The sequence below is a fragment of the Oenanthe melanoleuca genome, chromosome 2 (genome assembly GCF_029582105.1).
Source record: "Oenanthe melanoleuca isolate GR-GAL-2019-014 chromosome 2, OMel1.0, whole genome shotgun sequence".
Taxonomy (NCBI): Eukaryota; Metazoa; Chordata; class Aves; order Passeriformes; family Muscicapidae; genus Oenanthe; species Oenanthe melanoleuca.
In genome coordinates this window covers 28,312,917-28,340,764 of record NC_079335.1, presented here as the reverse complement: position 1 = coordinate 28,340,764, position 27,848 = coordinate 28,312,917, and the positions used below count along the sequence as shown (strand labels likewise).

The 27,848-nt window shown below is 41.8% G+C and overlaps 1 protein-coding gene across 5 annotated transcripts in view; it reads right to left on the bottom strand.

Annotated features, from left to right (window-relative positions):
• The window catches only part of PAG1 (phosphoprotein membrane anchor with glycosphingolipid microdomains 1), a 102,897-nt gene that overhangs the window by 71,450 nt on the left and 3,599 nt on the right, over positions 1-27,848 (bottom strand). For 3 of the 5 annotated variants that reach the window (XM_056484435.1, XM_056484434.1, XM_056484436.1), the window contains exon 2: positions 6,769-6,828. The exons of 1 other annotated variant lie outside the window; for it this stretch is intronic. The gene's annotated coding sequence lies outside the window, so the exon portion shown is untranslated. Of the gene's footprint in view, positions 1-3,092; positions 3,276-6,768; positions 6,829-27,848 lie in introns of all 5 variants that reach the window. One more of the 5 variants, XM_056484438.1, reaches the window with a different exon arrangement.

Sequence of the window (27,848 nt, the reverse complement as noted above, 5' to 3'; positions counted from 1 at the left end):
CTACATAACACTGTCACCTGCAATGCTGTGCTGTAAATTTGTTATTTAAAACCTACTTGCAAACACACAGCAACCCTTGCAAGTAAGTCATTGGCAGCATTCAAAAGTACTGACAAGAGCAAATAAAAATGCAAGTAAAATTTTGGGGAAATTGGGTATTCTTATGACTTATTGTTCTCATCAAATAGCAAGCATTAAAAATATGCCCATTGCAAATGTGTACAATAGCCCAGAAAAAATGCTGGATTTGCTACACTTTCTTCAGATTGAGTCAACTGAAATTAGGTTTTTAAATCCATGAAAGACAGGCATAGTCAAATGCTGTAATGCTTTCCCAATGCCTTTATATGTCCCAACACTACATGTGAAAACATGTGAAAGTTCATATATTGGATTTCCTAGAACACACCACTTTCCCCTTCTTTTCAAAACCATACCATTTCCCAGGGAAAAAAATATAAATGTGTGCATGTTTCAGACACTCTTACTTGTGGATGGACTCAGATTATGGTGCCTCAGTAGAGTGATTTAAAATTGGATTTATTGTGATTGTTCATGACTGAAGAGGTCAAAGCCTTCCCTGTGGAAAACAAGTATAAGGTGTTCTGCAGACCAGTTTAAGGAGTACATGTGAAATTCTTAGCTTCACAAGGTTAATGTGTGTCTTGGTTTCACCATAAGCAACACAGCCTTCTTATTAACCATGAGAGAGACAATAATTTTTATGTCTATGGAGTAGAAATGAATTATTTTCTTGCATTTCCCCTCCCCCCTCAAAATATGCAAAGCAAATATTGAAATTCCCAATTCAATATGTATCAAAGAAGAAAAGGGTTCAAAGTCAAGTCCTAGAAAGTCAAGAAAAGCCAGAACAAATTTAGTTCAGCTCCCTTGAGCTTATACATCAAGATGAAATATTTAATTACATGATGACATGCTATTTTTTGACTGCATTATCTGTGCTTTAAAGAACAAGAAACAAATTCCATAGTGGCCTGATTGGACCAGATGTTTAGATGTTCATTGCATTTCAAATATAATATTTCAGTAGTTATTTATCTTATTGAAAGGTGTAAGGTCACACTAAAATTTTCCTAAGATTATCTAATAGTTTGGTATTCTTTTCAGTAGAAAAAACATTATTGGAAATAAAATATATCTTCCGCCAGCAAATACTGCTTGTTAGTATGCTGTGATCTATTTTTGAATTAACAAAACCAGAACAAATCTCACTTGGCCTGACGGTTTTTTTCAAACAGGTCTATCACAATGACTAACTTATCAAAATATTTCAAATTGCATTCTAAAAATACCAGCTATTTATTATTTTACTCTGCTGTACAGACATCAGTCTAACACTCAATCAGACTAAGTGGTGATGAATCATGCACATTTTAGGAATGTCTTGGCTCTCTGAACATTTGGGTTCTAAATCTTTAATGATAGAAATATCTTACTTCCAACAGAAATTTACATACAAATGTGTAAATCAGGGCTAGAGCAGCAAGCCTGTGTTATGGCTAAGAGGTCTCTGGGCTTGGCTAGCTGCCTTCAGTGCCTATTTCCACCTTGGCTCGGATAATTGGAATACAGATGAATGAAAATTTAGGCCTGCAGTTTTAATAGTAACTATTTGTTATTTAAATTTCCCGTTCCACACTAAATGATTGCAAGAATGTGTGCTCTGAATTAAAAGGCTGCTCTTTAGCATCAGCACATTGATTTCTTGGGGTCCTTGCAAAGCTTTTCACGTTGTTTCTGGACTACAGCTCTACACCCCTCTAACTGCCTGTCAGACATCATTTCTGCTTTATGAATAAATAATATGATGCCCAGGGGAAACGTTGGGCTAAGACAAAAAAATCAATATGTGTCTAGCACATATTAGGCAGTTGTTCAGCTGAAGTCTGTCTCAAATATGTGGAGTAATTTTAATAACAAAACAAATTCTTTCCACACTGAGCTTAAAAGAGGGTTATTAAGACAGCACTACCACTATATCACTCTGTATCCTATTTGAAGATTAATAATACTGTTCTCTTAAAATGTGAATAAATGTTCTGATTGCAACGTATTTGGTGATTATTTGTCTACAAATTTCAAATATTCACGCTAGAGAAAAATAATGGTAGCAAATAATTTTTCATTCTGTTCCTCTTGGAGTAGTGCTGGTGCACATCTGCGTAGTAAAGCTGTTATTACAACTGACTTGCTTGTTATTTTAAAAACAACTTCCAAAATCGCCCTTTTTTTTTTTTTCCAGAGGACCCAGGATCAGAAGTGAAACAAAAGCAGGGTAAATGAATCATTCATGCAGCTCTGTAATCATCTTAGTCATTCCTGCAATGTAAGCCTATTTTCACAGTCAGCACAGCTCCTAGTTCAGTCTCCCAACGTGCCCAGATGCAAACCCATCACAGGAACACTCGAACTACTCCATTTCTATAGGACCTGTCTAAATAAACAGGCCTAACTCCTGCCATGGGACAGTGCTTAAATTCCTTTGCATTATGCCCAAGAAGGGCTGGCTATGTTAACTGCACCATGTGTTAATTACCATAGCTGGAAAAAGCAGCATTGTAAGAACTGCTGCTCACTTGCTGTCACACAGCTTATGGAAGGTGGACAAGCTTGACTCCTACACTCCTTCCTCCCTTCCACGTGTCCTTCATCACCAGGAACGCTTGGGCTGTGCCAGGCAGCAGCACTCAGCCCCTGCTGACAGCACATCACTCCCCCTCCCAGCTCACTGATGGCCAGCAGGGCTGAAGTGTCACCCATCCTCACCTTCTCAAAAAGGTGGCCTTCCCACTGCACTCCTCGAAAACACAGATCTCATGCTGGAAAACCATGGGGAGATGGATAGGTTATTTTGGGACAAGGGACAAGCTGCCAGTGCTCCTAGGAGCCCTCTTGAAAGCCACAGATTCAGCAGCATGGCCGACAGCAAAAACAAAGGGGTAAGGACAAACTAGCAAGCTGCAGTCAGACCCATGGATGACCTCTGAGATCCCAGACTCCAAGTCACCAACACTCAGCTCAGGGACATTGCTCTCAAAGGGGGTTTTTCACCCCCCTGCTGCTATGCAAACCTTTCAGTGCAGATCCTCCCCATGGGAGCTTGCTGACACGGCGGCTCCTCCTGTTATGTTCAGGATAATGAAAAGCACAAACTTCATGCATTTATGACCCTTTCAGACTGAGGAGCTGCAGCTGAGTGCCCTTGCCTGGGGGTGCTCACTCCTGCAGGAGAGCTGGCCATCTGGAAGGACAACCTAAAGAAAGCAGAGGGAAAACCTGACATCCCAGGCAAAGAAACCTGCACAGTGCAGAAGCTACTACTGATAGTAGTAGCTTGAGGCTCACACCAGACAACACATGGAACCCATTAACATCAACACTGATAGGAAACGCTTCCATCAGCTCTAAGGAATGATAAAGACAAGAAGAGGAACAAGAGTTCTTATTCTAAGAACAAACAAAAAAAGGAGCAAGCAAAAGCCTCCCCGACAAACTCAATCTAAAAAAGAGCCCATTAACAAAGCCCCACACACTCCTAAAAATCTACACAAGTAAAAGGAGAAGCCTGAGGCTGATGCTTGTATGGATTTCTATTGATTCCAAACACCTACAAACCCCAATCCCTGGGTGCTTGGTGCAAAACAGCCAGAAAGGAAACTGAAAGCAGAACAGTAATTTCCAACACAGACAAGCTGTCAGCTGTAAGCACCAAACCATGTATCCTGTGCAAAGTCACTCAGAGAAGCACCCCTTCACCCCTTCTCACTGCCTTTCTGGTCAGGGCCATGGCCAGGGTCCTGGAAGTGCTCCCATGCCACCAAGCCCTCTCCAGCTGGCACCTGGCTCACACATCTTCCCTCAGTCCCTGGCCTTGCACCTCTGCCATGCCAACACCAGGCCAGACAGCCCAGAGCAGAGATACTGGGAACGTGGGCAGTCAGTGTGATGCCCAGCCATGGCCACTACAAATGTGGAACACCCCAGTCCTTTACATGTTCTTTACAAGATGTAAGTTAGAGGGGATGACCTGGCAACACCTCTGCTATCCTGCTGTAGAGACCTACCCAAGAGACCCCACCCTGCTCTTCAACCCTCACATGTCCCTCACCGTCTTACCACAGTCTGTCTGTGTTAGAAGCCATTCCTGTGCTTCTAAAAAAACACCTGCACGTGTATTTCTGCCAGCCCCCAGGAGACAGGACCACTTGACCTTGGACACTTGACTCATGACCATTCAACTCACACACTCTTATCCTTTTGATGCTATTTAAGTGAATAACTAAGCTTCCTAAAACTGACACTGGCTGTAACCTCTCACTGCTGCCTTTGAAAGCCATGGGAGCCCCAGGGAGGAAGCTCTGTGAAACACCAGAGCTGTCTGTGCGTGCAGTGCCTGGGGTTGTGGCTCCTCACTGGCTGAACCAAGTCCTCACTTCAGCAACTTCCTTCATGACCTGTCACACTGTCTTCCCCACCTCCCCACTTCCATCTGAAGGTATTCCAAACCACATCCATCAAGTGACCCATTTGGTTGTTTTGTTTTTTTTTTTAACACAGCCCAAAATCTGCCAGATTAAAGATTAACACAATTTTACCACTAACATAGTTGGCTGAAAAAAGGATTCAGTCCTCACTTTCCAGGTAAACAGCTGTTTCTGGGCTGTACTATAAATCAGAGAAGTACATCCAGATTTCTGAAAGACCCTAGAACCCAAATAATTATTTTTTTTCAGCTCTAAAGCTCCCAGCTTTTAACTGAAATGATCATGCTCTGGACCTACAGCTCCCCTCAGACGGCACTGTGCTGCTGTCTAATGCTGATGAAGGAAGGATTACATGGCATGATAATATCTGTTCACAAGTCCTGATTTCCTCTGCAAGAGTTCAGATTATGCAGGTCTGTCAGACACGCTTCAGAGTCATCAACACATTTTTACTGCAAACAAAATTTGCAAAATTATGAGCAACACAACAGAGAAGAGAGAAAAAAATCCTCAGCTTTCAGATGTGTTTCATTTCCTGATCTGAGTATCTTTCACAGAAAATGAGAGTTCAGAAGTAAAATGCTTCATCTTCAACAGACTTAAAGGCAACACGACCTCTCTCTGGCTTCCACAAGGTAAGACATCAGAAGCATGAATAGTAATAAATTGATTTTACATTAATTTTATCTCTAAGGTGTCTGTACAAGCTCATGGATTTCTATGTTAATTTTATAGACAGCTATTCCCAAGAAGCAATGATTCTATGAACCATACTTTTGCTGTATGTATTTATGCCTTTCTCATGAGCTCAAAATCTGGAACTGAAGCATCTCTGTCCTACATAAAGATAACAAAAAGAGACAGAGAGGGACTGACTCATACAACCAGTCACTGTAGCTCAGGAGGCACCTGGTCAGACAAGTTGTGGTAACCAAGTATGTTATCAGAGAAGTGCACTCCATCTTGCAAAGGAAAAACGAAATCTGTCCAGGGTTTAAAAAGTTAAGCTCATCTGAACAATCCAATTTTCCTTTAGGAAAAGCTAGGAACATGCAGCAGGTCAGTTAGCACTGTGGGGTTACCCTGACAGATTTTGTTTGCAGTACTATCAATATCCATTAAATGAAGAGCACCTGCTTGGTGTGCAGTAGCAAAGCACTGATTCCTCATAAAGTTTCAAGGCTCTTACTGCCTTAAGAAAGGGACTTGAATTCTTCCCAGTATTTTTCTACCCAGGCACAAATTGTGTGCATTACATACAATTAGGTCAAGTCCAGTCTGGTACCACATTACTTACTAGTAACAGCCACCCAGCAAGGGCTGGGACACTTGGAGTTAAAATCACTTCAGTCCTTGGAATCTACCTTTTGCCAGGTGTTGGGAGACATTATTTCAGAGGCAACCCAGTATAAATTTGGTATTGCTCAAATCTCCTCATTCCTCCAGTAAAAGAAGGTAAGCAGCACCAGCTGCCTACTGAAGCTGGATGTTGCTGGGCTCCACGCAGAGGTACCAGCTCTGCTCTGCACACCAACCTCCTAACCACAAAATTCCTGCCTTACCCAGCACAGAGGGAGAGCTCTGTAACTTGAACATGAAATAAGAACCCCCAGCAGTCTATTTTGTTCATTTGCTGTCCACGCCTATGGTGACCTCATGGCTTTGAGATGAGCAAATTGCTGCACAGATCTGAAGCACCTACCACAACTGCAACAGCAGAAACAGCTTTTATCAACTTGGCAAAGTGAGCTAAGACTGTGATTCCCAGTGAGATGGTCATGGCTTTGCTTGACCAAAACATCTGCACTGACCAAATCCATTTCCAGGGGCAGGAAAGCCTGTGCCAGCACTGCAGGACACACAGTGCCTCTCACTCCTGCAGCTCCAGGAAGAAAACCAGCTGAAAGACTGGGATGCTGAGAGGCAAGGAACAACTTACTGAATGACCACACAAACCCATATTCAGCATGTTTTACCTTTCAGCTGGAAGTGGTACCACTGCTTCTTAAGACACAAATACAAGAAGTGCATTTTCAAAATGTATCACACCTTTGTTTATACATTCAACAGGGCAAAAACCAGGCAGCTCACCACGGATCCAGAAGCTGTAAGCAAGTTTCTCTAGAAGCTACTTGTGACACTGCTGCTAACTACTTTAGATGCTTAGCACTGGCACCTTCATCAATTACAGGGGTCTTCAGAAAATGAGTTAAAGCCAAGCAGACCACCACAGGAAACAGAAAGCACTTGTACAAACAATTACCTTGTAGTCTCTGTAGGGCTTGATGTTCAAGTAAGATACAGTATTGACAAATTATTCCTCCTAGACAGGGAGAAAAAAAATTTAAAAAAAAATCAAAAAAATTCACAAGTCCAAATTCAATTATGTCACACTTTAAGAATATGAAATTATACATTACATTCTCTGATTTATCAAATTTAAAATCATATCCAGAGAGAAGCACCTTAGGAAAAGGTTTTCTTACTATAATAAAAATACCCAAGAGTAACTAATAGTCTTCAAATTCCTTTTCATTATTTTTGTCTGTGAACTGATCTTTTGGCTTTTAAAGATCTGATAAAATTAGGCTGAGAATTAGGACATTATTATTCTCTCACCTATGCAATGTTGTCAATAATACAAATTTCATAGACCAAATCAGAATTAAAGGCTCATATATGTAAAGTTAGGATAGTTTATATTCATACAGTGACAGAGATATTTCTGTAACTGCTTGAGTTTAATAAGCAACTCATTGTTACTTAGCAATTTAAACTTACTGGTTTAATATCTAATGAAAGAGCATCCAGTTCAGTGATGAGAGATTTACCAGAAACAGAGAGAGGTAAAGAGGCTGCAAATTTTCTCTTGGCACCAGCCTTGGAACACACACTTTTGTTTACAGGATAACAGAGGGGCCATATGGTGGCAATTTGTCCTGCAATGCCTGCATAATAAAAATTACTAACTCTGGACTTTGTTTTTTTCCCACTGCTTACATGAAAAATTTACTAACTTGGTTTGTAAATTCACTTAGCTAAAAGACAGTACGTTCCTCTCCCTGGACATTTACTCCAGATTTAAAGGGTCTTACACCATTAACTTTGTTGGGGACTAGCTCACTGAGATATTTAAGACCATTTAAACCAGAATTAGAGCAATAAATAAATTAGGCTCTGCAATACTAACCTGTAAGATTAGGAAATATAATCAACATCAAAGTAAGGGGAAACAGATATAAAATAGACTTTCCGAAGGAATATGCCATTTCTTCTACACCATTAGTTTTCAGAAGAGACTCAAGTTATTAAAGCAGCTTAAGAAATCAGAGATACTGCCAGGCTATCTGCTTGTTCAGACCACAGAAGGATATATTGATTCAATTACTTTCTTTTGATGTAAATCCAAATTAAAAATGGTATAAGCACATATTACGACAAACTTTGTGCAAAAAAAAATTATTTTTTTTTTTTAGTAATCATTAACCAGTTGTTTTGCTCATTCATGCCCATGAGCCTGTGTCCCACTCCCCCCCCCCCACTGCACCAGTGTACTCAACTAAAAATAAAGCAGTGCATGCTCCTGGAGAACTGTTGCTTAGCTACATTCTCAATTATCACAATGCTGGCCTTACCCATTCAGTGACAAGGTCAAAGCAATTGTTTCTTTACTTTAATGATGAAGTATCCTGTTTATAAAAATCTTATCTGTTTCCTACTTGGTAAAATATTGCACATTTCAGTCAATCATTGCTAGCAAGTTCCCCAGAAAGACACAATGTGAGAATATAACTAGTAGTGTTCATTTTTGCCCTTCAACAGAGAGGGGTTTTTCCCCCAACAACCCCACCCCAAACGTCAACTGCCTCACACTGACACACAGGCAACCAATTATACCAACATTTGCTTTCCTTCTCTGCTGTGGCCAGGCAAACATGGCAGAAATGCAGCAGCTGTATATTCATTCTTATTCTTCCCTCCATCCAATAAAAAGCATAAGTAAAGTGGCAATTTTTAATTAGTGTGTACCTAGAGTCGGTGCTGTGGGAAAGCTAAAGAAAAGAAGGATTTTCCCCATCACTTGTAAACACAAGAACTTTGGTTTTTCTTTGCCTTTGAGGGCAGGTGTTCAGCTGTAAGGACTGCAATTCTCCCTAGGCTAGTCCACACTCCTGAATATTTCATAGCCCCTGAGAAATGCAGCTGTAATCAACTCACAAATAATGAAATGGGCAGCAATAATACAGCAGAGGTAAAGTGCACCATTAGAAAGCATCAGTGCTTTGACTGCTGCTGCATTCCTGCTGTACCAATTTATCAGGTTATTCGATAAAATAATAATGATATCAACTATGAAACAAAAATTAATGTTATATCAAAAAAAACAAACCAACAAACCAAATAAGTGTCTCAGGTGGCCAACATGAATAGTAAACAGAAAAAAAGTCAGAAAGCATGTCAAAGGAGTCACATTCAAGACTGAAACTCCATTAGATGTTTTAATCACATGCCAATTACACACAGCCATGTTCAGGTATTAACAGAAAAGTAAATTTAAACAAGTTACTTAACTCAGGAAAAGCGTCATAAATATAAAAATAAAGCACAGAAAATATTTTGGAAGTAATAAACATGTTCATCTTAATAATATTTTGCAGAATAACCCATCCACTGTCTTAACTTCTTTGTAACATGATCTTGAAGTTTGACATTCAGAGTCTCAACAGTTTATGGTGTCCTACCTCTATTTTGGTGCTGGTAAACACTAAAAAAACAGCAAAAAAACCAGCAGTGGCCTTACTATAACAGCATTTCCTGAAGATATCATCACACAGTGATCCACATGGATGGACTGGGATACAACCTACCTGAGTATTTTCTACCAAGAGGATGTCTAGACATCTTCATGAATTTGGATGGAGGTGTGACAGACACAAACTGTCTACCATGATCTGCATTGATAAGCATGGATAGGTTAGGAAATGCATTTCTCACACAAAAGGGCTCAAATGACCTCCCCCAGAGCAAAAGGAGTGGTGACTGAGAGAAGTATGGTCTCAGGCATGGTTTTTGCTAACCTCATGGTCTGCTATGTATCATTAGTACAGGTGAATTCCACTGCCAGTGTCCAGACTGTAAAATAGAATAGAACTGAATATTTCAATTGAAAGGACCTACAACAATCACCAAGTCCATCTGCCTGATCAGTTCAGGGTGACTAAAAGTTAAGGGCATCTTCCAAGTGTCTCCCAGACACTGACAGGCCTGGGGCATCAAACACCTCTCTAAGAAGCTTGTTCCAATCTTTGACCCTCCTCTTGGTAAAGAAATGCTTCCTATTGTCTAGTCTGATCCTCCCTTGACACAGCTTTGAGCCATTTCCCATGCACCCTGTAACTGAATATCAGGTAGAAGAAACCACAACTCCTTTTTCACTTCCCCTACTCAGGAAATTGTAGGGAGCAGTGAGGTAGCCCCATAGCCTCCTTTTCTCCCAAGCTAGACAAACCCAAAGTCCTTAGCTGCTCCTCATTCCTTCCACCCTTTTCAAAAGCAAAAAGGTGTATTTCAAGTCTCTGTGATATGCAGCTGTGGGGAAAAGCAGCTGAGAAACAAGCAGAAGCTGGAGAATAAACACAGTGCTCCAGTCTCACCTTCTGGAAACCCAGCAATCTCCCAAAAGTGCCATGCAGCAGGTGGATGTTCCACAAGACAGCAGGCACTGTCCTCCCCAGCCCACATTTTCCCAGGTGCCACAGGACAACCTGCCAAACCACAGCTCCCAGGGCTGCATAACCCTTTCCCACCCTCCCTCCAAGCAGGGGCTGACACTCAGAGCTGCCTCCTGAGAAACACACAGAAGTAACACACCCAAGCTGTGGGCAATTCACAGAAGGCTGAGTGCCTCCATTAGTTAACTGCTGAGACCCACAAGAATATGCTGAATGTTATTTCCAGAAGTTAATGGAAGGTCTGGATGCAGAACTGTTGGTAGGTTCACATGCAACACAGCACATTGCAGAGAAGTCTTGATGGAAACGTGAAGTTGCACAAACACCTGTGCAAGCAGAAATCTAACAGCAGTGGGAAACAGAAATTGCTACATGCTTTGAGAAAATTTGAAAACTTCCTGCATGGAGAGATTCTATGTCAGTCTAATCACTTTTTAAGTGTTTCAAAAAGTACTTAATAGGAACTCAAAGAATCAAATTGATAAAAACACACTCTTCCTTCAGTGCCTTTGTACTTGTTCTGTTCTCTACAAGGACATGCTGTATTTTCATTTCTTTCCTCACCAGCAACAGATACAGATTGTGGAAAGGTTTAATGCTGCCAGAGAAAGTGTGGTGTACACGTGTTCAGTGCAGCAGGGGGAAGTGAGCTCTCTCTAACATCCCAGAAACACATCACCTGTCACTCTGGTGTCTCAGGGTGATACTGCACTGGAATAATTCCCATGCTTTGATAATTAAAGTACTCCTCCTAATGTTATCTTCCATCTGCTGGAGAAGGGATCACACAGACAGACCTTCCAGCCACACGGAGCTCCCAGAAATTCTCTTCAGCTATCAGACGGCTCAGACATAACTAAGATGCCCTCATTCATATTCTCCTACACTCTCTCCTGCAAATATCCAAAGATAAATTACTCAGACAAACTCCAATTTGGACTTTAAATGTCACAGGCAAATCTTATGTAGCTCATTTTTCCTTTCACTTTTTTCTGTGGGATGAAAGAATTATTATTAACTCCCTGGGGATCATGTCTTCACTCTACTGTGAAAAAGTACATGATAGACAGAGACAGACCTTGAACAACATAAGGCTGGTAGAGCTGCTCTACAAGTTTCTCCATTAAAAATTCAAATACCTATTTCAAGAGCTGTGTATTTTCTGTCACATCACTAATCCTCTTCCTGACAGCAGCATCCCAGTCTAGCCCTTCCATAAAACAGTAAGACTATGGTGATACAGGCTGCTATTATTTGTGAGATGTCTTTTTTGTTTTGATTTACAAATCTAGAACTAGGCTTAGAGGAAGGATGATTAGGAGATACTAGAATTGTGTGTGTGTGTGTGTGTATATCAAGGGATTCACAAACCATGCCCAACTTATAAGTGGGGCTCTCACTCCTCAACTCTTGCAAAGCAGCAAGGCAGGCAGCAGTTCACCGCTTGTGTGCTGCCTCCTCCTTGGGCAACCCACTCTGCTGGGAGTCTTGTAAAATCTGCAGCATCATATTAACTTTTTCCAAGATTCTTATTTACCAATATATTGTGGAAAAGGACTTTGAAGACATTTAAACTCAAACTGGCATCACATAATTTTGTGATGATAACTACAGGAGGTGAGGCTAGCAGTGGTGCTGCCTGTTACACCTGTTGGCCACTTTCCCCTTTCCTGATAATTTTCAATTGTTAAAAAATGCAGCTTCATGCTAAATGTAATTTTGGGTATCTCCACTAAAACAATGCATATGCTTCTGAAAATAAAGCCAAAGAAAAACACTTTTCACTGCACAAGCTAAAAGGTCTTTTTCTCTGAGAAGCTCAAGTACTTCTACTCTTTGAAGAAAGGACTTGACAAGACTCAGGAAAAAACTTTATGTCAGAGAGATGCTTTTTACTGGCTTCTGAAATGAGATAGGTGTACTCCTGTGAGAACAGGAACAAGAGTAAGGAAATTAGAGAAAAGTAAGGGAAAAGGGGAGAAAGTGGGATTGAGAGAAGTGTGGGCAAGATGATGGATAAGAATAGGCATGGAAGTTTGGCCGGGGAGTCTGGGAGAAAAGCAGGATGAAAGAGGGCAAGGGAGTAAAGAGGAAAGAGGTGAGAGAGTCAATCTAGGCAAAATCCAAGAAGAAAAAATGGGTGAAAAAGGAGAGTGAAATCAGGAGTTACATGGATGAGATCAGGGTGAGCTGAGACCCATTCAAGATGCAGCTGGTACAAGGGGAAACTGGCACTGGCTGGGCAGAGACAGGACACAGAGCTAAGGAGGCAGCAGCACAGACCTGGAAGGCTGGATGGGAGATTGGCAACAATGGGACATCAAGTGAATGACAGGAAAGTAGTAAGTCCTTTGGAACAAAAAGCAAAAATATACAACAGATTGTTAAGATGGGAACAGCAGCTGCAGGGAGAAATACACTTAGGAGAGCTGTAAGTGTGAGGAAAACATGCAAGAATAAGACTTAGAAGACAAGCAATGCAACAGTAGAAAGGAAACAGGTCTAAGTCAAAAGCAGAAGATCAGAACTAGACAAAAGAGTCTGTATCACAAAAGCATATTCCTCTCCAGAGCCAGGCCCATGACTGAGCACACACCCACAGTAACACATACACTTTAGGGACAACCAGGCTAGAACATAATTTTTGCTTTACCTGATTTCTCATCTCTGCTGGCACCAATAGCACAAAGCAGTAGAGCAATACAATGAACAGACATTACAGAATAGTTCTTTCGAAATGTGAAATGGACCCTGGTAAGGATGTGACTACATGAGCTATGGATTTTGTTCAAACCAACTTCAAATATGCCAATGGCTCAAGGGTCTGCCATAGGGCCCTGACCATCCTTGGAAAACCAGGCTGGCCTGCCCTGTGATCTCTCATGGCCAGCATCAGCAGGAGGCTGTGAGAAGCCAGCTACAGCTCAGCAGGGCACTGACACCTCCCATCCTTGAAGTGCCTCCAGCATAGCTAGTGCTTTCCAAGTACCACCACAGGGCTGGAAGAAAATGACCCTTAGTTTCTGCTAGACAAGACAGGGACACAGCTGGCAAACTGCATGAGATGGGTGGCCAGATCTTTTTAATGCTTGAGATGGAAGGAGAAAAAACACCCACCTAAGCAAACACATGCCCCGAACTTGCCAGAAATACTGAGGTGCTCTTGTAACTACAGCTCTTCCCAGATTTCTCGAAGCAAAGCACGAGTGTATGGGGCTCCCTTGGAACCCCACATCCAGGTACTATTCCTGCAGGAACCATGATGCAATGGATGGAGAGACAAGAAGTGCTGAGACACCTCCCTCAGTTTCACTCTGATGGGTCACACACACTGTATACCCAGATCTGGTACTCATCAGCTCACTGACCTAAGTGTGCCCTAAGTTACTACCACAGTAATTGGCAGGCACACAACCACTCCTTTATGTCTTTGTCTGTTTTAATACATAAAACTGATGTGTAGAGCCCTGGAAAAAATGGTGACATTTATTTCCTTATTGAAAGAACCCTGCCTCTTACTCCTAACACTGGCCAGCGTAACACATCATTAACAGCAGTATCTAACTGATGCATTTTTTCAGCAGAAATCAGAATAAGTTTACAAAAGCTTTCTCTCAGAATTTTCCTCATTTCCTGCAGAGTACCTGGTTCACAGCTCCTGAGCCAAACAGGCAAGGTTCCTGCCTTGTATCTCCAGAAACCTTTCTGTAGCAATATCCCAGTAAATCCACACCACTTGGGGCTGCACTTCAGCTTACTTCTGAATTACAAAGACACCAGCTTCAAAAGATTCAGTAATTTCATACATGTTTTATATTAACTGGGGATTAGATGATTTCCTGCAGATTTAAAAATACTGTTGCTGCAGCTTATACCACTTTTTGTAATTTTTTCTTTTGCCCAAAGGTTATCTGCTACCTCAGACTGCTCCTTTGCTTGCACACTCCCAATGCAATGGTAATAAATGTGAAAGACTAAAGGTCTCCATGTTCTTCTGTAACAATCCACTATACTGACTGAATTTTAGAAGAAAATACAGGACAAAACTCTTTTCATCCCAGAGGGATTTATGTGCTGCAAATTATTCCTTTAAAAGTGAGATACAGCAAGAGGCAACTAACAGAGCAGGTGGTGGCACAACACCCAAAGTGCTCTCTCCCCCATTAGTCTAGACCCAACTGCAAGGCATCAGGGGTGTGTGATATTCAAGAATAGTGCCCACACACAGCTTTCTTTGCTGTCCTCCTAAAGGCCCAGCACAGAGCAGTGCTAAGCTGCCTGAAGAACAGACAGCACAGCAGATCACTGTCACATGCTGGGATCTTAGGAGACTTGCCTTTAATCAGGCAGCACAGTCCAGAGCCAGCTGAAAAAAAGCACCACTAAGAAAATACCCTGCATCTCAGGCACAGAGAGCTTGCTTCAGGAAATCTGCAGACAAGGCTGAAAAGGCAGCAATTTTAAACAGCAAAATGGGACAGTAAGAGCATTTACCTTTTATCTAAACATGATTCATGAGGCAGCCCTGCAAAGTGACAGACAACAACAAAGCAGTTCATCTACTATTGATAACCCAGCATTCCTAAGCCATCAATAGCCATTTGAGTACTCCCAAAGTAAATTTAGCTTCATCTTCATTATTTTCTGTATTGAAAAACCTAGGACATATTCATGGATGTTTATGCAATGGCAAGAGAGCACAGTATTGTATGTTTTATTACAGTACCAAAGCAGAATCTCATTCACACACTGCTAGCATATAATTTCTGTCTCTCTCAAAGCTGGAAGGCAATCATTAGCATGTTGAATATGGCAAGTTCCTATTATCTATCTGGTAATTATAGAAAGATGGAGAAGCCTTCAAAAAATACCCTCCAGCTTCTACACTTACTACACACCTGATCAAAATACTACCCCTATCCTAAATTAACAGATACTTCCCATAAAACATTATTCAGAACATATTAGCATTAGTATAAAAACCATGAAAGAATTTTTAGAGGCCACAGAGACTATTAATTTATCTTCCCTTCCAACTTCAAAAATATAAAACTATGCAATGACAACCTGAATGCAGGAAAACATCTTACTGAAGGAGATGACAGGCTAGGCTTCCTGGTCATTTGTCAGGCATTACTAGCCCAAATGAACACTACAACACAGCTCTAGGTTTTCAAAATATGTATACCATTACTCAATGCTATTCACACTGTGGCAGTGAAAATATGCTAAATACACACTCAAAGATAATCCCATCCTCCAGAGACTGCTGAAAAAAAGGACAGAAGGATGAGAGACAAGGCAGTGGGTGAGGCCATACATATGCACACGTATACAAAGTAATTGGGGAAATTGGCCTCATTATCTCAGTTACTCATGCTTCAGGTAGAGGGGAAGGAGGAGGTGCCAGGAAAAGTACAGAAGCTGGGACAAGATTGGTACAAAAGGAGCTGGAAGAACAGAGAGAAATCAGAGCAAACAAACTGAGGCAAGGGAAACAAGACCACGAATGAACAGTCAGCCAAAACCAGTGATTAGGGGTAAAAAAAAGCCCAAACAAATGGGGGACAGTCTACATGGGGAGCAGAGGAGTGTAGGAAAAAAAAAAAAATCTGTGGTATGCTTTGGTTTTTTTATTCTCAGGCAGAGGCTTCACACAGCCTGTCACCTCAGAGGCTGCATCAAGCCCCATGTCATAGCCTGAATGACACCAACCAGAGCAGCAGAGCTCCTTATCTCTCTGGCTTATGCACCATTCCAATTACACTGCTTGGCCAGGCCCTAGGCAGGCTGTCCCCTGGGGCGGGGTGGGGGCTCAGGACAGATAACCAGGGTGTCCCCAGGGAGCCCCCAGCTCTTGTCCCAGCCCCTGCCATGGCTGCAGCATGGCCAGCCCCCATCCCAGTGCCTGCCTTGTGCTCCTTGCAAAGAAGCCTCACTATCAGGTAAGGCTGTGAAGGCTGCAGCAAAAGTGTCAGTACACACACCTCACTCCCCACTAATTCCCAAAACTACAGCAACAAACAAACAGATTCGATTACCAAGACAGGCACTAGCCCCATTCTAGGGGATTGGTACATCCATTACAGGAAGATGCTGGAGCTGCAGCCTGATCACATTTACATGAAGAAATCACTTTATGCAAATCTCTCATCCAGGGGTGAAAGCTGTAGAGGAGAGGAGAAATAGCACTGCAAGGAGATTCACTATGCACAGCAGATAGGCAATTTAAGGTAAATCACACAGTTCAGTTATACAAGACACAACCTGGGGAGAAAGTGTGTAGCTTCAAAGTCATAAATTATTTACAAATAATAGAGCCTTCTCATGAAATATCCAGCAGGCCAAGCATCTATTTTTCACATTATTTTTCTCCACTTCCACAAAACACAGCGAAACTGAAGATGAATATCTTATCAAGAATGAGCTAGGTTTGGGGGAGGATGGGCTCAGAGTATGGAGTTAGGGGTTTGCAGGCAGGACAACAAGAACAGAAGGCAGCAAGGCTGATGTGCTCACCCATCTGGAAGGGAAACATCAGAAGTCACAAGGAGGGAGCTGGAGTGGGCTGAGGAAAGGAACTGTCTACCTGGTTACTCACAGCCTCCCAGGACTGTCACCGCCTGATGTTCAAACTCACCACCTAATTTCCACCAAATATTTCAGGGATTTTAAAATGAAATCCATTCCCCACATTCACAAATCACAGCTGTATAATCCACACGTGTGGTGTGTTTTTCTGTCAGCAGTAATGAGTCTTCAGAGCATTGGCCTTGCTCTGTACAACACATGGTCACACCTCTGTATTCAATTTTCAAATCTCCAGCTTCCTTCAGCACATCTGTTGTGACACCCTAGCAGTTTGACACCTTCTCATCTTTGTTACCCAATACACCTGCCCAAATTCTCCTGCAATGACCAATTCAACAGAGGTATTTTTTCTGATGTCCTGCCTGGTGACCCTGCATGCCTTCCCAGTGCTCTTACAGGTATCAACTTTTTCATAGATATACACACGACTCAAAATTTTCTTTTATGTTGCAGACTCTTTACTCTTCAAAGTCTTTTTCAGATCTTCATGCTCAGCTGCATCCAATTCAACACAGTCTGGTTGGGATTTTTTTTTGCTGGAATCATTAGGGGCAGATACCCATCTGTTCAAGGATATTTCTGTAGCCTGAACAACTCCTAACACTTGTGCTTTCAGCAGACCACTGTTTCTGCTTGCTTATATACACATGCCTTAAGTGACTTTTATAATGTGTTTAAGGAGCTTCCCATGCTGAGCCCGAGGACACTAATTTTCTCTCTTCTGACTTGCTCTTGTTTTCAACTGATCTGCTCTTATTTGTGTGTGGGACAAGTACTTTAGTGTATAAAAAGCCCTTGAGGTTAAAAGAGACATTTTTACACACTAACTCAGAATTTTTCTGAAACTCTTCAAAGTCTTTGAGTGCATTTTCTTTGTATTACAGGTTTGCCTAAATGCAACAGCAGTGTTCACTGCTTGTGTCACATGTGCAGCCACATAAGGCAAATAAAGTATACAACAGAAAAAAACCCAATTTATTTTCTTACTAGCTGCAGATATTAGCACGTCTTACTTGTATCAATTGCAATAAAAATATAGAAATACCAAAATGTTTCTTCTCAGCTTTAGGACTACAGCATTTTAAAATGATCAAAACTAAGTGTACCCCTTGGATAATAAAGAGCAAATGTAAAAGAGTGACACCAAGTTTCACTTCATCCATGCAGTTACCTCCCTGCAGCACCAGTTCATATGATCCCTCCAAAGCCATCACAGGGCATAAAATGCAAATTAAAAGGTGACATGAAATCTACATTTTCAGTTATAATGGAAATCTTCTCAGTAGCTATTGCTCATGTACACCTATGCCTGTCAACAACTGCAACCTTGTGGTTAACAAAAAAGTCTGGTTCTGAACATTCCTAAGTATTTTTAAATCAACTAAAATACCATATGAACTCAAATCCTCCCAAGCATTTTTTCTTCCTGTATGACACACTTCAGTTACTAAAGCCAAAGAACAAAATCTCTTTTCTGGAGGAAGGGATGCTTCTCTTGGCTAAACTTGTTGCTACCTAAGTCAACATCCACATCCTAGGTCAGATGTAAAAAGAAGAAGTTGTCACCCATTTTGCAGCTCACTGAGGTCTCAGCCACTCTGTCATATGTGCAGCTGTTTCTCTTTTGAAGTCTTTGCTATTGCAAGTATATTCAAACCTTAAATGGTACATAAGCTCTTGTGAATGCCTTTAATTGAGAAAGACCTGTGTGAAGGCCTGAATTTCATACTATACTAAAAAAGTAATGCTTCTTCTCCTCTGAGAGAACTACACAACTTATTGTAAGACTGCTCCTCTCTTGCCTCAAAAAACTATCCCTGACCTGGAAAGCCTACCACAGTCTCCAAGGATGGCACTAGAGCAATAGTATTTACACTGAGAAGGCAGCACCCATGTGTCTAAGATCAAGCTCTCTGCAACTTTGAAAAACCATGAATACAAAATAAATTTATATGCAAAATACTCCAGTCCTAATTTTTCAAACAGCAAGTCAGGAGATAAAGACAAATTGAACATCAGCAGTCAAAGTGTAACACTACTGTAGCTATCCTGTTGACAAAGATTAAAGCTATGCCTGTAATTAATACGAAATCAGCTTGCAAGGCAAGGAGAGGAGGCTGAGGTCACTGATAACAGCTCCACTCCTCCCATGTGCATCAAAAGTGGCACATTTGGTGAGGTTTGTTTCCAGGGCTGTTAACTCACCAGGAGGAGGAACATACAGTGGTACACCTAAGCATTGTGGTATACAGAAGCCCTGCCTGTAGGGCAATCTCCTGCCTTGAGTCTTGGATATGATACTGCTAAAGGCCCATAAATCAGCTCAGCTCCTCATCTGCTGTGCAGTGGAGGCACACCAGACGTGATGCCAGTTACAAATCACTTGAAAACAGAGTTCATGAGCAACAGGCTTTAAAGGAAAGGATATACCTCCAAAAAAACCAAAAACAAGACAAGGGTTTGTACAACAGGTATCATTTGTCCAACATTTACAGGCTCAAGTCTCAGCAAAGAATGAGATTTTCCCTTATTCTTCACCAGCATATTCAAAACAGTGATGAAGGAACTGCTCTTTTGCACACATCCTGCAGGAACAGGAGACAGCAGATACTGCACCTCTGCTTTATAATCCAGCGAACATGTAAAAGATTTTATATCATAAAAACTAAAGGCGAAGAAGTGGGAGCAAGCTGAGATATCCTTTTTTCAGTGAGAATGGAGAACCTTTTTCCAATTCTTAAAGACAAACTATAGAACTGTTATTTTAGAACAGGTCCTCTTAAAAACCCTGTGCCTGCAAAGAAGGAGGTATAGAGGTCCCTAGCACCTATCCAGCACAGCTGCTAAAGAGCTGGTGCTGTCACAGAATCAGAGTGAGGTGGGAAGGGACCTCTGGAGGTCACTTGACCCAATATCTCTGCCCAACCAGGGCCTCCCAGAGCTGATTGCCCAGCACCATGTCCAGGTGGGTTTTGAATACCTCCAAGGATGGAGACGCCACAGCCTCCCAGGAAAACCTGTGCCTGTACTCAGCCACCCCCACAGTGAAAAAAGTGTTTCTGGGTATTTAGAAAAAATCTCCTGTATTTTTGGTTTTGCCCACTGCCCCTGTCTTTTTACTGAACACCATTGAAAACAGCCCGGCTCTGTCCACTCATCAGGCATTTCTACAAATTGACAACATTCTCTCCCCAGCCTTCTCTTCTTCAGGCTGAGCAGCCCCAGCTCTCTCAGCCTCTCATATGAGAGATGCTCTAGTCACTGAATCACCTTCATGGCCCTTTGTGGGACTCCCCCCATTATGTCCATTTCTCTTCTGTACTGGGGATCTCAGAACTGGTTTGGCCTCACAAGTGCCTAGAGGAGGGGCAGGATCACCTCCCTCCACCTGCTGTCAATATTTTGTCTAATGCAGTCCAGGACACAGTTTATCCTCTTTGCCACAAGGGCTCATTTGCTGGCTCATGTTCAACTTGATGTCCACCAGCTAGGGAATAGGGATAACTCGTAGCTGCTCCCTGCTCTCAGAGCAGGGCTGGCATGCCTGAAGGCAGCACTGCTCAGCTGGGGCCAGCCAGACTCTGGTCAGCGTGTGACTGACCTGTGATCCCAGATCCCATGCTGGCTATGTGCCCCAGCAGGGCCCACTTTACAGTCTGCACTGTATCAGCATCTGTTGTTTTAAAGCTCCAGAGGCACTGAATTGCCAGGCTGTGCTTTTGGATGTTAATCCTTTCCTGTACCAAACTCCATCACTCCCGAAGCAGAGGGACAAAAGTCCTTTGGAGAGGATCAAGCAGGAGGGTGAGAAAATGCAAGTTAAAGTTTCAGCCCCAGCATTCCTCTACTGCTAAACTGAAAGATCAGATACAGGAAGGAAGAGAAAGCAGCACTGTGCTTCTCCCTGACACTAAAACCTTGCTCTTTACCATACAACTGACTTAACAGCACTAATTTTTTTGCTTGCTCCTATCTGCAGGCAATCAGGCTGGTGCACACACACACCATAGGCACCAGAGTGCTACTAAAATCAGGTAGCTAGGTGTTTAAAAGTATCAGTCTCACAGCTCTTGTCCTGATCATTTACCCACAGCAATCTTCACACTTATTTTTTCAGAATTCAGTCTTTTTAAGTGCCAGCTGCTGATGAACTGCAGGGAGCATAATTTTTATTAAATTATGAACGCTAAAACATTAGAGTTATACCTCAGAAAATCAATTTCCTATTGCCTTTGCACAGACAGCTAAAGCCCAGAAATTCCCAAGGGTTTTCTAGTGCGCTTTTTTGGTTGGTTTTGGGGGTTTGGATTGTCTTTTTTTGGCTGGTTGGGGTTTTTTTCTCATTTCTCTAAAATCCAATAAAAGAAAGCCTTTGCTGTTTAAAGTGGTTGCTTCTTAAAGCACCAGTCTAATTAATTATACAAGCTAATACTTAATACAGGAAATACAACTGCTCTGTGGAGCAAGGCACGTATCGTGCTGGCTGGAACATGGAAACTGCCAAGGCTTTGAAATTCTGCTTCTTAGAGAATCACACCACTGCAATGTGTAATTTCTGCCTGGCTCAGAAAACCAAGGGAAAACAAGTTTTCTTGTTTAACGTGTTTTTTGAATAAAATATTTACTGCTGATTAAAACTAGCAACTTGTGCTGATTTCACCACTGTCCAAGAACTGATATTTCAGCCATTCCCACCGCTGGGAGAAGCAAAAAGTGACAAAAATCAACCAAGGGTTTCCAGGTTCCCAGATTAAACCATGAGGTCCAAGGCTTTGATGTCTCAGGGTAGCTACAGCCAGCTCCTTGGGCCATCCCTACAGTAGTTTGGAAGTTCCATCACCCATTTCACAGACTGGCTTCTCCTCCCAGACCAGCTACAGACATTGATGTGCCTGTTGAAAACCAACTGCACCATGCTACTTGTGCAGCCTATGCCTGAGTGCTGAGTAAACATCAAACACAGAAATGCTGGGTTATTTGCTGCCTGCCTGCTTTGCCAAGTAAATAGTATAGCTAATTATGCCTCATAATAATAATAATGGCTTCCTGTTTTGGTGGGAAACCAATCCTCTGCTTCTAGTTTGCTTTCCCCAGTTCTTTTCCAGGGGTGGTTTTAGCCAAATCTGCTGAGAAGAATGATAACTGGATCACCTGGAAACCAGCATCCGTTAAATCAGTGTAACTGGTCAGGCCCCACACCAGACCCAGATATCAACTCCTCCCCTATCATTCACCTGACTGTTAATGCTAATCAATTCTTGGTATATTAGCTTTCTAGGAATGAGATGGATTTGCCAAGCAAAATTAAAGATGGGAGTCACAAGTGAGTAAGAGCCTCAGGGTTCACTCACACAAATTAAAACATAAAATTGATACCAAAATGTAAATCAAGAGTATGAAACTGAATCTTCAAGAATTGAAAAAAGAAATTAATTCTTTCTCGGACTTCTGTCAATATAATTGACTGCAACAATTTAAAAGACTTGACAGATTGTCCACCAAGATACCCTGGAAAACCAAACTATTGTACCTCTACATTACTAGCATGAAACCATTTCCCAATGAACTGGCAAATTTCATGTACTAAATTGTCAGGAATATTTTCTTCAAAATTCAGTTATACTTGTAAACAGCAAAAGGTGACTAGATGTTTGCATCCCTTTTGATTACCAAGGATATAGTTAAGAAAACATATAAAACAGAAGGGAAGGAAAATCATGTAAGTCAAAGTGCATTAACAGATAGTATTTGAGGCACACATTCAGTATAGGTGATCCATAGGTAACTGTTTACCTCAGGTCCACGTGCATAATGTCACATGCTGCTGCTCCCTTGAGTGATTAATTAACTCTCAGAGAAAAGCTCTGTGACAAGTCACTTCACAAGTCATGAAATGGAGGTTACTGTGCCAGCCAGCAAATGACACAATAAAAAGGGGGGAAAAAAGGCAGGAAATGCTCTTTACGCTTTCCACTTCAGTACAAACGTGAGGAATTTATTTCACTAATCCATGGCTGGCAGTGTCAGGGCTACTTGGAGCTGCAGAGACACAGAGAAAGAAGCAATTTTCAAATCCCCTCCAGCTATATGAAGGTAAGAAAGAAGAGCACGCCTGCCCCCACAGAGCTGTTATTGCACCACTGCCAACACCATCTCCTGAAAAGGCTGAGCTAGGCTAAGAAACAGCCCCTCCTATAACTAGGAGGGTCAATTAAGATGGCCAAGATACTTTCAAAATATACCTTTTTATAGGGTTCTCATTTGTAGTTTATTTTGCCAGTCTGATTACAACATTACATTCCTATTTGTAGAGTATGGATGGAAATGCACAAATGACTTCGCCCACACAAATACAAGCTTACTCAGACTATTTAAACATGAGGTCACAATCTACCCTTCTGGGGGCAAAGCAGTGTCCTTTCTTACAGTGTGCTAAAAATAAGGCAATATTTGACAGCACATCAAAGGCAGAATACATGCACATCCAGTTTGGCCTTTCTGTATTTTCTTCTTCTTTTTCCTTAGGCAAGAAAATCTATAAAGCCTTTCATTTAATGTGTTAGATTAATAAATGATGAAGCTATAAACATGAGAGCCCCACCCTTTCATGGTGTGAGTTCAATTATTTTGCATTTAACAAGAGTAAAGGAAAACTAATTTAATCTCTGTAATTGCCAAACTAAATGGCACAACCTTGCCTATTATAACAGATCAAAACAATACACGTACATCTACCAAGTTGTCGTAAAAACTGTAATTTTAAATCTGAACAGCTTTTCTTTGAAGCATTAGCTTCCATTTGTGGAAAAGTAACTACCAAATGTTGCAGTAGAGGCCAGGGAGACTGTGCTTTTCCCCACTGCTAGGCTCAGGGTCAAAGCTGTTTTTAAGCAAAGCTCTTTGACAGCATTTCAAAAGAAAGTAAAACTGTATTTTGGAATGTGCTCAATGAATATTCCAAACTCAAGTAAGTCTGCAATCACAGGCGTTCCTGTTTGCAGGCTCAAACAGCCTGAATGTTGGTCTTTGCACCCCACTAGAAGGAAAAGTAGCTGTTATTCACTGAAGGAAGAAACTTCTGGAGACAGTGCAGTTTGTTAGGAAATCACCCACAACACCATTCTTTAGCAACCTCTTCAGCAATGCCTTCCTGTCCCTCTAGTCTCCCAAATCAGCATGCCTAGGGGGCAGCCTGAGCAGGGACAGGATTCAGAGCGTGGTGTAGGCACCAGTGTTCCTCTGCACCCCTTATCCCCAAACCTGAACCCCTCTTCCATGGCTCTTAACTCCTACTCCCACTCAACTCACTGCTCTCACTCCTCATTAACTCCCCCCCAACCACAGCACAAGCCCCAGAAGAAGGGTTCAGGTTATCCTTCTCTGTGTTCCTGGAAACAGCCTGCCTGAGGCAACTGAGCACTTTCCTTTGCCATTTTTTGTGGGCACACCCCAGCAGTGGCTCACAGCTCTGTGGCAACAAGCATATCAAGGGCTTTCTCTCCTTCAGTCACTTCTGAACGATGAGCCTCTAATCCTTTTGGCTTCAGCTGCAAAATTCCCATTGATTGATAATGGATTTTCCACTGATGTAGAATCGGGCACTTCGACTACACCACTACGAATTAACAGAAGAGAGCTCTGTTAATCCTTTATAAGCAAGCTTAATCTTGTGGTTTAGAGAAGGAGCAAAGGCTCTGTTCTTTCTAGTATCAGCCAGAATGTGATTACCATTTCAGAAAATCTCTCATTTTCTTCGATTGATCCAATATTTCTTTGGAAGACACAAATCCAGATACCACCACTGTTGCATTTGAGCATACTTCTGCCATGTAAAAAAAAAGAAAGAGTTTGAGCTATTAATCCTGAAGCTGAAAGCTGGGATCAGCACTCTAGGACTTCCAGTTATTACATAGAAAGTGTCTGCCATCTAGAAACAGCAGTCTGACAAAGCCTTTATAGCATTCACCTTTCAATTAAAAAGAGTAACATCTGAAACCTCACATTAAAACAGCTGTAAGATTTCTTAGGGTTCTCTCTCAATTATGTGATTATCTGGATAATTTCCTGTACATTAGCAATAGTTAAGGCTATTAAATGCAAGCAAGTATTAGCACCTTTAAAGACTGCTACAGAATCTGGCTAAAAACTCTGAAGCAATCAAGTCATCAAAAAGATGAACTGTACTTACATTATGACACTTTTTCCATTAAAACAAGATTTTGTGAGATCAACTCAGACTTTAGGTCACTGGACACAGAATGGCTCTTCTTTTGCAGAAAAGGAAATTCATCACTATGCATCAATATCTGACAAATGGGAACTCACTCTTGCTCCAATGAGAAAGCACTGCTCACCAAGACTTGTCCCATTTGCAGCAAACAGCCTGAGCAAGGATGCTTAATGGTATTATTAATTAGCAGTAAAATCATGAAAGATCAAGCCCAAATATTACAGCTGTAGCTGGTACTGCACAGCAAATGACCCTTAATTTGACGTCCTGTCCTGCAGCACACTAGATGAGAACATTTCTTGATTTACTAATTCAAGGTATGCATTGCTTCTGTGCTTGGATGCAAAGCAGTCTTAAATACAGCAGCTTAGAGGTTCCTCCAAAACACTGGAATGCCACGTGTCTCCATAAAATGTTTATCTTTGTCAAGCATTTCACTGCCACTGTTTAGTACATGACCTTTGCAGGGAGCAGAGGAGGCTGTCGTGCACCTTCATTAAAGCAGCGCCTCCTCTTCCCCGCCTGCGAGAACAATGAGAGCGGGAGGGAAGAGGTGAGCAATCCACGGAGTAATGAAGAGATTTTGTTTCAGAGGGTTATCAATTATTTATGAGCAAATCCCCAGATGAACACGTCCCAAGCTGAGCAGTTTTTAATACATTTCACTCCTGTACACACGGCACAACACAACCAGATGCGAGCTGAACTGGACCGGTCTCATTATTCGAGGTGTCAAACAGTGAGTTCAGTCTGGACATTAGTAAATCACCATCATGTTTTTCAAAGTTCAATGACCTAGATTTAATATCTTCTACAAAAGTCTTTTAAGGCTCACAGAAATAATTCTTGACAGTATATCCCATTCATCCAGATCTCAGCAAAGAAAAATCTCATCCTGAAGAATTTCTGCAATTATGCTAATATAGACGTCTAAATAGTCTAATACTCAAATTCTAATATTGCCCGGCTGTGAATGGGATTTTATTCCACAATGGGATTAAACAGATCTTAACTTTCCCTATTAAGAAAAGATAAGAACAAGTAAAGGTCTTTTCCTTCAGAACACGGTTTATCCTTTTCAAAACTAAGACTTGCTTCTAAAGTAAAATCTTTTTACAACTGCGCTTTTTAAAGAGAAGATACGAAACCTTTCCATGATATGGGAAAGACAAACATTACACATTCTTTACAAGCAAGGGCAGTGAAACCAAACAGTTGTATGTGCAAGACAGGCTTTGCACAAAAAGTCATTAATCTGTTTACAAATGCTATCATTGAAAATAGTCATCCTGCAAGACTTGAAATGAAACCCACTGGCACGGAGTGAATGCCCAGATCTGCAGAAATGTGCTTTGAGCTCCAGTTTCCCACAGCTTCCAACCAACAAGATGCTGCCAAAGCCACCAGCACCACTGCAGCCACACTTCAATGATTGTCTATGGCATTTGTCACGCTGGCCCCGAGGCCACCTCTAACACCCAGCTCAGGTACTCAGAGCCAGGACCCCACCTGGGGCACCCCAGGATGTGTCCTGCAGAGCAAGCCCCCCAGTCAGGTGTGCACCTGGCCAAGCAGTGGCATGCCCTGCACAGCTGGCCCCAGAGGAAGGCAGCCAGTCATCCTGAGCTTGGGGGGCTCTCTTGGGCTCAGCACAGCCCAAGGTGAACAGACAGCAGGCACTGCAGGGTCCCCTTGTCTTGGAGCCTTGTCTGCAAGCTGCCTTCCAAAGGGAAATGCCTGGGGAGACATTCATCAAATAATACGTTTTGAACTACACATGGGATGAGCATTTCCTGCCTTTACTGCTCAACAGCCCAGGAGAAGAGCTAGGTCTCTCACATTCCTGCCATCCTCTCCCCTTTAGTCCAGCAGTCACTTCAGCATCTACTTAGCTCCAGGAGCAAGCTCCATTCCTGGCCTGCCCTGGGTAGGCTAAACTGCTCCAATATTAAGAAAACAAAACTAAAAAAAAAAGTCACTTAGAAATCCATTTTAGATGTGTTTGCATTACTTTAAAGGTTTTGCTATATATTTGGATGAAAGAAGCCCATTAAGTACATCTATATTTACTTCATTACAGCGTGGCTCTTGAAGTTAGATGAAAAGATTTACCCTGGCCAAGTTTGTTTATTCATCAACATCAGCTAGATATATTTTCAAAGGCTCATCCTCATCACATTTACATGAAAGCATACAGATTTTTTTTTCAACAGTTGTAAGACATTCTGAGAGGTACAAAAGGGCAAAAAAAAACTTTAGTGAGAATTACAAAATCAAGGAACAGAAGAGGAACAATTCCTATCATTTCTGTTTATTAATGGGGGTGGAAACCCACTCTTTCCCTCCTGGAGTCATTCTTCTCACCCTGCAGATGTATCAACAGCAACAAACTGCATTTGGATGCTCAGTTCCCTGACTCGTGCCCTGATAAAGGTACCTGGCACACTGCTTACCCACAAACACCACCTCCCAAAGCTCAAGATCTTAAGCAAATAGCCTCCCAAGTTTCTAAAGTTTTGCTCTGAACTTTGACAAGAAAAATTAGATTTTTTTGTCCCCACAGGTGGCATTGAAGATGAGCTCTTCCTCACTGCTAGCAAAGTATGAAGTAGAAGCACAGCCTACCAATGATCAAAGCCAACTGTACAAGTCCCAGTTATCTTTGACAGGAGCCCAAACATAACTTGGTACTTGCATGCCTTTATTATCAAAATTGTATCCTCAAGTTATTTAAATATTTAAATGACATTTATGGGCGCTATCTTTCCTCATGAGTTTACACTTTCCCAC